The sequence below is a fragment of the Nelusetta ayraudi genome, unplaced genomic scaffold, assembly GCF_046127955.1.
Source record: "Nelusetta ayraudi isolate G7.1 ecotype Tasmania unplaced genomic scaffold, CSIRO-AGI_Nayr_v1 ptg000034l, whole genome shotgun sequence".
Taxonomy (NCBI): Eukaryota; Metazoa; Chordata; class Actinopteri; order Tetraodontiformes; family Monacanthidae; genus Nelusetta; species Nelusetta ayraudi.
This window is the reverse complement of record NW_027466084.1, coordinates 615,453-622,500: the sequence shown is the minus strand read 5'-3', so window position 1 is coordinate 622,500 and position 7,048 is coordinate 615,453. Positions and strand designations below refer to the sequence as shown.

Genomic DNA, 7,048 nt, shown 5'->3' with positions numbered 1-7,048 from the left:
ATGCGGTCGGAGTCTCTTTAGCGCCTCCCGGTGGCGGAGGAGGAGAAGGGAGGTGAACCATCTGGGGGCCGGCGGCGGAGAAAAAGGGATTTTTTTTTTCCAGCGGCGTGATCCAGTCACAGTTCTTCCTGTTTTTCCTAACTCGCACGCACGGCCCCCCCCACCTCCGCCCCGCGCGCGCACGCACACGCACACACACACACACTACTCTGTACATAAATATCTCCTCCACCTGCGCCAGAGATACGTGCGCGCATCATTGTGCACTCCATTTTTTTTTTGCACTTTTTCATAGTAAAAAAAGAAAACAAAAACAACAAAAAAAAATTCCATCGAGTGGAGACTCTCAGTCGGCAGGTGTCGGCCATATTGATCGCCAACACCGAGAGGGGGTGGGGGGGCAATAGTTGGTCTTTGGAGGGGGGGGGGGGGGTCATGCATGGCTTACAGTCTTAAGCTGCGCGGGTTTTTTTTTTTTTGTTTGTTTTGTTTTTTTTCCTTTTCCGCTAAACCTCGGATCCGCTTCCGCAACCTCGCTTGACGTTTTCTTGCAAACAAGAACCCGACTGAAAAAAACAAAACAAAATGCTTTTGGGTTTTTTTCCTCAAAAGATGACACGGATGTTGTCACGGTTCGGCAAATGGAAAGAGAGAGAGAGAGAGAGAGAGAGAGAGAGAACAAGAGAGCAGTAGCTTTATTTTCTGCCAGTTACTGTCAAAGGTACGCGTGCGGACGATGGGCCCTCACTGGTTGGGGGGGGCATCCGCTCTTTATGTAGGGATGTTTATTTTACTGCACACTTGCAGGTAGAGGGCGCCAGAGCTTCGGTCTTGCCTGACCATGGTGTAATGACGGCTGTTTTTTTTCTAATAATCAGCAGGCCCAAAGCTGACTGCTTTTAAACCTTGTACATAAAACGATTGTCTCATGGACTTTATTCCCCCCCCCCGAAACCCCCCCCGAGACTCTTGACTGTGTCTTTATTAACCCAATACTATTCCTATATTTGCCAAATAGTCAATGAGTGCTGTATTTATTCTGATGGTAATAATGCATCTGTTGATTGTGATGTAAAACATTATGCCGGATAGGTCTCTCTCTTTCTTTTTTTTCCTCTAAGGAACAATACTTCTAATGAAACCAATGCAGGGAAATTCAATGGGCAAACTGTGCTTTTCAACGTTTGTTTTGGAAAACAAAAAGATATCTTTTTCTTTTTTACTGGCTTTTTTGTTGTTGTTTCTCTTTACATGCACACGGTATGTGTCTGTGCAGAGATGACAGGCCATACTCTTGATTTACCTCATCAAACACTTCCTGTTTTTAAAAAAAAATTGAGCAACAGGCGAGCAGGGCTACAAAGTGGCGCGTTGGGGAAAAGAAACAAAAGGAGAGAGAGAGCACTCCGAGAAGCGTCTCATTCACGAGACGCGTTTCTTTCTCTCTCTTTTTTTTCCCCGCCAAAGTGGCTGAGTCTGCGTCCAAATTAGTAAAAGACAAAACAAACAAAACAACTATGGCAGACTGTTATGGGGACTCTCCATCTACAAAGTGTCTTTGGGCCGACATAGCTTCTGCGATCGTTCGGGTTGTGCTCATAATCGCCGTACTCTTGAGAAGAAAATAAATGTGGCAATAATACTCTTATTACGTAATGCTTGTTTAATTTCAGTGACGATGTTGTACGTTTAAAAAAAAAAGAAAAAAAAAGACAAAGCTATGATGTTATTGAATAGAAATGCCCCAAAGTCGTTTGTGCTTCCAGTCCAGGTCCTCTGTAGTCTGGGATCCTAATGCATGAAACTCAAGTACATTTTCTTTCATTTTTCTTGCATATTTTTACACCAAGTGTACTTACGTCTGTGAATCATCACTGAAAAACAAAAAACAAAAAAATACATTGGGATGAGGTTGCTGATGGCGCGTTGTACAGTTCCGTCGAAGACGACCAAACGGCAGAGCGTCCTTGCTCCGAGCCGACGTTGCGGCGCCACCCATTTCTCGTGCAGCTTGACTTTTGGGGTGAACATCGGCTAAAATCGACATCTTTGATCACTGTGTGGATTGTTTCCTCTTTTGCGAAAGATTGATCTATATCTAGATACACTGGATCAGTCGGGAGTTTTGTGTTTTCTCAAAGGACTCTCTGTTCTCCCCGACGGTGTACAATAACACATTTCTCAGCAATGTGTGTGTGGGTGGGGGTGGGGTGGGGGGGTTTGGTTTGAAAAACAAAAGAAAAATATTTTGCATTGACATTCAGATTTAGCATTAACTGCATTTGGACGATATTGAACCGGAGCAGTTGATAGATGCAAATAGTTTGGTTTATTTTTAACGAAGTTGAAAATGTTCCGCAAAGGACTTTGTAATAGGATCTGGCCAGGAGAGCCTTTTCAATAAATCAAGACCATTCTTAGGACAAAACACAGTATGTAGCAACCTTTCTTTTTTCTGCCCAATGACTTTAGATTCCTAATCTTCAAGAAATGTGATTGGCAGCACTTCAGATGGGTAGATGGCGCTCTCTTTCGCCACCTGCAGGCTGCTACACCTACAACGCAAATGTTTCTTTAGTTTTTTCATTTGGATTATCTTCTGCCTGCTCGCTCGAATGCGAGTCGGCGCTAATTGTGGGATTTTTTCCCCCACCGACGTCTATAGCCTTGAGTTTTTTTTGTCTTAAAATTAAGCATCGTCAGGAAACTTTAAATGATCGATCTAAAACAACTGAATGTGTTAAAGGAAGATAAAAAAAAAGAAGCAGTTTTAACACTGCCTCTAGGTGGCAGACCTGTGAAAGTGGGCATCACACGAGGGTCTAAACTGCCAGGAATTGTTGCCACTTACTTTGGGTGCATCTCAATTTTTTTTTTCTTTAAAGTAGCGATGGACACGCCTTGATAAAAATAGTTACTGAGAACATTTTTTTTTTTTTTTTTTTTTTTACAGGTTCTGTTTTTTGTGATGTTCTTCTTTGTTTTTATATTTAAAAAAAAAAATGTTGGTTGTATTTGTAGTGTCCTAACCATGTATAGGATACATGCAGCTGAAGTACCATGTCCTAACTGTATCTTGTATCATGCATATGAAATAAATTTGGATTTAACAACACGTGAGTTTGACCTTGTCAGTGTCACAAAGACGCAGTAGGCAGTATAACAGAATTGGCTCTGTGTGTGTGTGTGTGTGTGTGTGTGTGTGTGTGTATGTGTGTATGTGAGTGGAGGGGATGGGGGGGGGGGGTCGAAATATTCTTCTCATCCTTGAAGCACGTGTGCCACACACATGTGATTGTGGGTTGGGTTTTTTTTCCCACACTTTCTCTCACTCCTTTGTTGCCTCTATCCCCGCCGCTCATCAGTATTCCAGAGGAGTAGGGGATGTTGCATAATGATCACATCCACACACTGGGGAGCGGCGTTGCGTAACAGCAGCAGCAGCCACAGAAACCAGTGCTTGTGTGTGTGTGTGTGTGTGTGTGTGTGTGTGTGTGTGTGTGTGTGTGTGTGTGTGTGTGTGTGTGTGTGTGTGTGTGAGAGAGAGAGAGATGGAGACTGGGATGGGAGGGATGCAGGGGGGGAGGGACTTCGGGAATCAGGAGGAGAGTGGATCAAATGGTTGGAAGGATGGATGGAGGGAGGGCTGGTGCTGAGGAGAGCCAGGCTGGGGGAGGGGGAGATGGACAAACAGGACGGCGAAGGGGATGGACCGACGGAGAGCTAAAGGATACGTCGGTGTGCGCTGGGCGGGCGGAGATGCGGACGGAGGAGCGGCAGCCGAGGAGAAGCTCGGCCGTGCATGCTAATGCAACAGCAGTGCTACATGTTAGCATGGCACACGCGCGACAAAACCAAATTCTTCACCACTTTACATTTCACAAAGGTGCAATGAAGCGCTTACTTATGTATACGTCAGTATGCAGATAACTGTAAATGATCCAACTGTTTGTAAGATGCAAATATCTCGCCCCCCCCTTCCTTACGCTATAAACATTTTTGTTTTATTTATTTTTAATGAATACAATTTTCCTTGTTTTCGCACCATGCCGTTGCTATAATGATGCAAATTTCCCATTTCCCATTCACACACACACACACACACACACACACACACACACACACACACACACACACACACACACACACACGGACAATATAGAATTCCCAGTTTACCTTTTGGACCGTGGGAGGAGGCTGGAGAACCTGGAGGGAACCCAGGAAGACGCAGGGAGAACACGCAAACTCTACACAGAAAGGTCCCTGGCCTGGAACTGCACCCACAACCTTCTTACTGCGAGCGCTAACCACTGCGCCACCATTATTTTCAATTCATTTAATTTTTCTTCTTTTTGCACGATACTGGTGCTGTAATTATGCGGAATTAATTCAATTTGGAATTATTGAACGCATTCTTTTCTATTCTATGCTATAAAAAGAAGCGGTCGTCCGTGCAATTAAAACGTAGCTATAGGGTCCGGCGGCGCCCCCTCTGGCCGTAAGCGGGAGGACAGCGCGGAGCGGAGCGGAGAGAGACGACGGGGGGCCTCTGGAATGATGAAATGTAAAGTAACACCACCTGCCTGGGTCGGTCCGGCTGAGGTGCGCCCCTCCCACCTCCCGCTTCTTTTAGAGGAGCTCATCGTCGCTCTGAATTATTGATCAAACGTCACTCGAGTTTGTTTACTGCAATAACAGGACGGGCCGCCCCCCCCCCACTCTCCCCTCCTCTCTTCCCAAACATCAGTCAGAGGCTTCTCACTGTGGGACGCTGCACCTCCTTTGATGTGCAATATGTTTCTTCGTGCGTTCATCACCCATGGATGTGTCAAAAGACCTGGATACCTGACTGGCAATATGGTGGCCGATTCTTGTTCCTCCAGTGGTCACTCGTGGTACTGCATCAAACAACAAAAACAAATCCTATCTGGCCCAAAAAGCATTTTCCCCATAGACGACAATGCAAAAAAAAAATTAATAAACAAACAAGCCATATTTCCAGTCCAGTATCCACTTCTTATAATACATCCATGGTATGCACTGGCTGAGAAACTTCATTCAAATGAATGGGGGGCCGCCATAATGGAGTCTGGGGGCCTGGTTTCACCCGTCTTCGTCTTTTCCCTGAGCGTGCGTGAGCAATGAGACGCCGACACAGTTGGGTTTAATTCCATGCTTATTATTATATATTTTTTCTCTTTGCCGGTCAGTATTCTTTTTATTTTTATTACAAACTTAAAAAAGAATCTGATACAATAAGAAACTGCAGTAGTAACTCCCCAATTCCCGATGGGGGAAGCACAGAAAACAGGTCATTGCATTTCAGTAGTGAAAGATTCATTACACATCTACAGGGTGTACAGATCGGATACAAAATAGGAAAAATAAAAAATACAGGCAGGAAAGAAAGCACTATATTCATAGATCATCTGAACTCTTAATTATATCTATTTTTTTTTCATCTTAAATGTTAAATTTCACATATAAAATAAACTTCTTTTATGACAATGAAATATTCCAAAGTGCAAAATAAAATGTACACATTGATATAAGCAAAGGACATCAGAATACAAAATCCTTGTTTTGTTTTTTTTCCTCTTTTGCTGATGCTCAACCCTGATTTGAAAACAGCCTGCGATTAGCCAACTAGTTCCGTCTCGAAACAACGTTTCGCTGATAAAGGTCTTCAATTTTCACCCAGCGATCTTTGCGGAGCGGCGTGGCCCGATTAATTAAGCAATACGATGTCTGCAGATCTCAAGGAAACAGCGTAGTTAGCCCTCTGTTTACAGCCTCGATAAAAAAAAACAAAAAAAACGCTTTAGCTCGCCGCCAGTAAAAACCTCACGCATGATCAGAAGTGGCTGCGCGTCCGTCCCGCCCGGTGGAACAAACCCCTGGCTGGGGGCCCCGGAAGGGGTCGCGCGGGGTTGGCGGTGTGCTCCCTAAACTGGGAGCGGCATCGCTGACCCTTCGTGACATCACAAAAGAAGGGCGTGTTTCAGCACGCGCGTTCAGAAAGGTGGAGTTTCTAAAGGTGGAGGCCAATGTAGCAAACGAGGGACTTTTTTTTTTTTTTTTCCAAAAACGTGAGTTGGAGCTCGTCGGGCGAAGACTGAACGCTGTGGAAACCCCTCTGCACGTCAGCCACGAGGACATTCTGAACGTGCAGGTGGGTGAAGGTCCCGCTCGAGACGTTCCGTCAGCCGCACGCCTTCTCAAACAGGGTTGACCAACATCAAATCACATTCACAGCACATTCATTTCTTTCGTTCTTCCGAACCGGCCTCCAGTCTATTCAGAACATTAACCTTTTTTTTTTCTTTTTTTCATTATTTCTTTTTTTTTAATTCAGAGTGTAGAGAGGTAGTTAACCCCATTAAATCCTTAAGGGTAATTTGAAGGCCCAATGCATAACATTTAAGTGGATCTATTGGCACAAAATGGAGTACATACATGTATGTCTGTTTTCAGATAGAATGTTATTATTAAATTGCATTTTTCTCATATTGTAATGCTATGTATTTGGGCCACACGATATCTCCAGTGACTCAGAGGTGGATCTGCTGAGGGTCTGGAGATTTTAACCCAATCACAACTGGCATGAGGGAGAGGTGAGATCAGCAGTAATATGCTTGTTTCGTGCCATAAGATGCGACTAAATTTTAGACACTGGGCCTTTAGAATATGGCGTAACATTGCACTGGTGACAGGTGGGCGTCTGTGTAAGCAAAGACTGTCGTAATATATGGCTATAGAATCAGGACCAGAGGTTCTGGCTGTTGAATTTGAAACTGAACGGAGAGAAAAAGAAAGATGTGAGAAACAGTTTAATACGATCCTTTTAAAATATGGATCCGAAAGTGAACGGGTGTAGGAAACTAATGGAGTGCAAAGATGGACAAGAAAGAAAAGTCGGTCGGATGCGCAGTGCGAGAAAAAAAAAAAAAAACTAGAGGAAGTCGATGAAGTGGGAAACTAATTGTAAAAAAAAAAAAAAAAACAAACAAAAAAGAAAAAAGGTGGAGATTTTTTTTGGTTTAAGTGT

The 7,048-nt window shown here is 44.0% G+C and overlaps 1 protein-coding gene across 2 annotated transcripts in view; it reads left to right on the top strand.

The window, feature by feature from the left end:
• The window catches only part of tefb (TEF transcription factor, PAR bZIP family member b), an 11,382-nt gene extending 8,267 nt beyond the window's left edge, over positions 1-3,115 (top strand). For both annotated transcript variants that reach the window (XM_076032252.1, XM_076032250.1), the window contains exon 4: positions 1-3,115. This exon is cut by the window's left edge and continues 998 nt beyond it. The gene's annotated coding sequence lies outside the window, so the exon portion shown is untranslated.
• Positions 3,116-7,048: the final 3,933 nt, after the last annotated feature.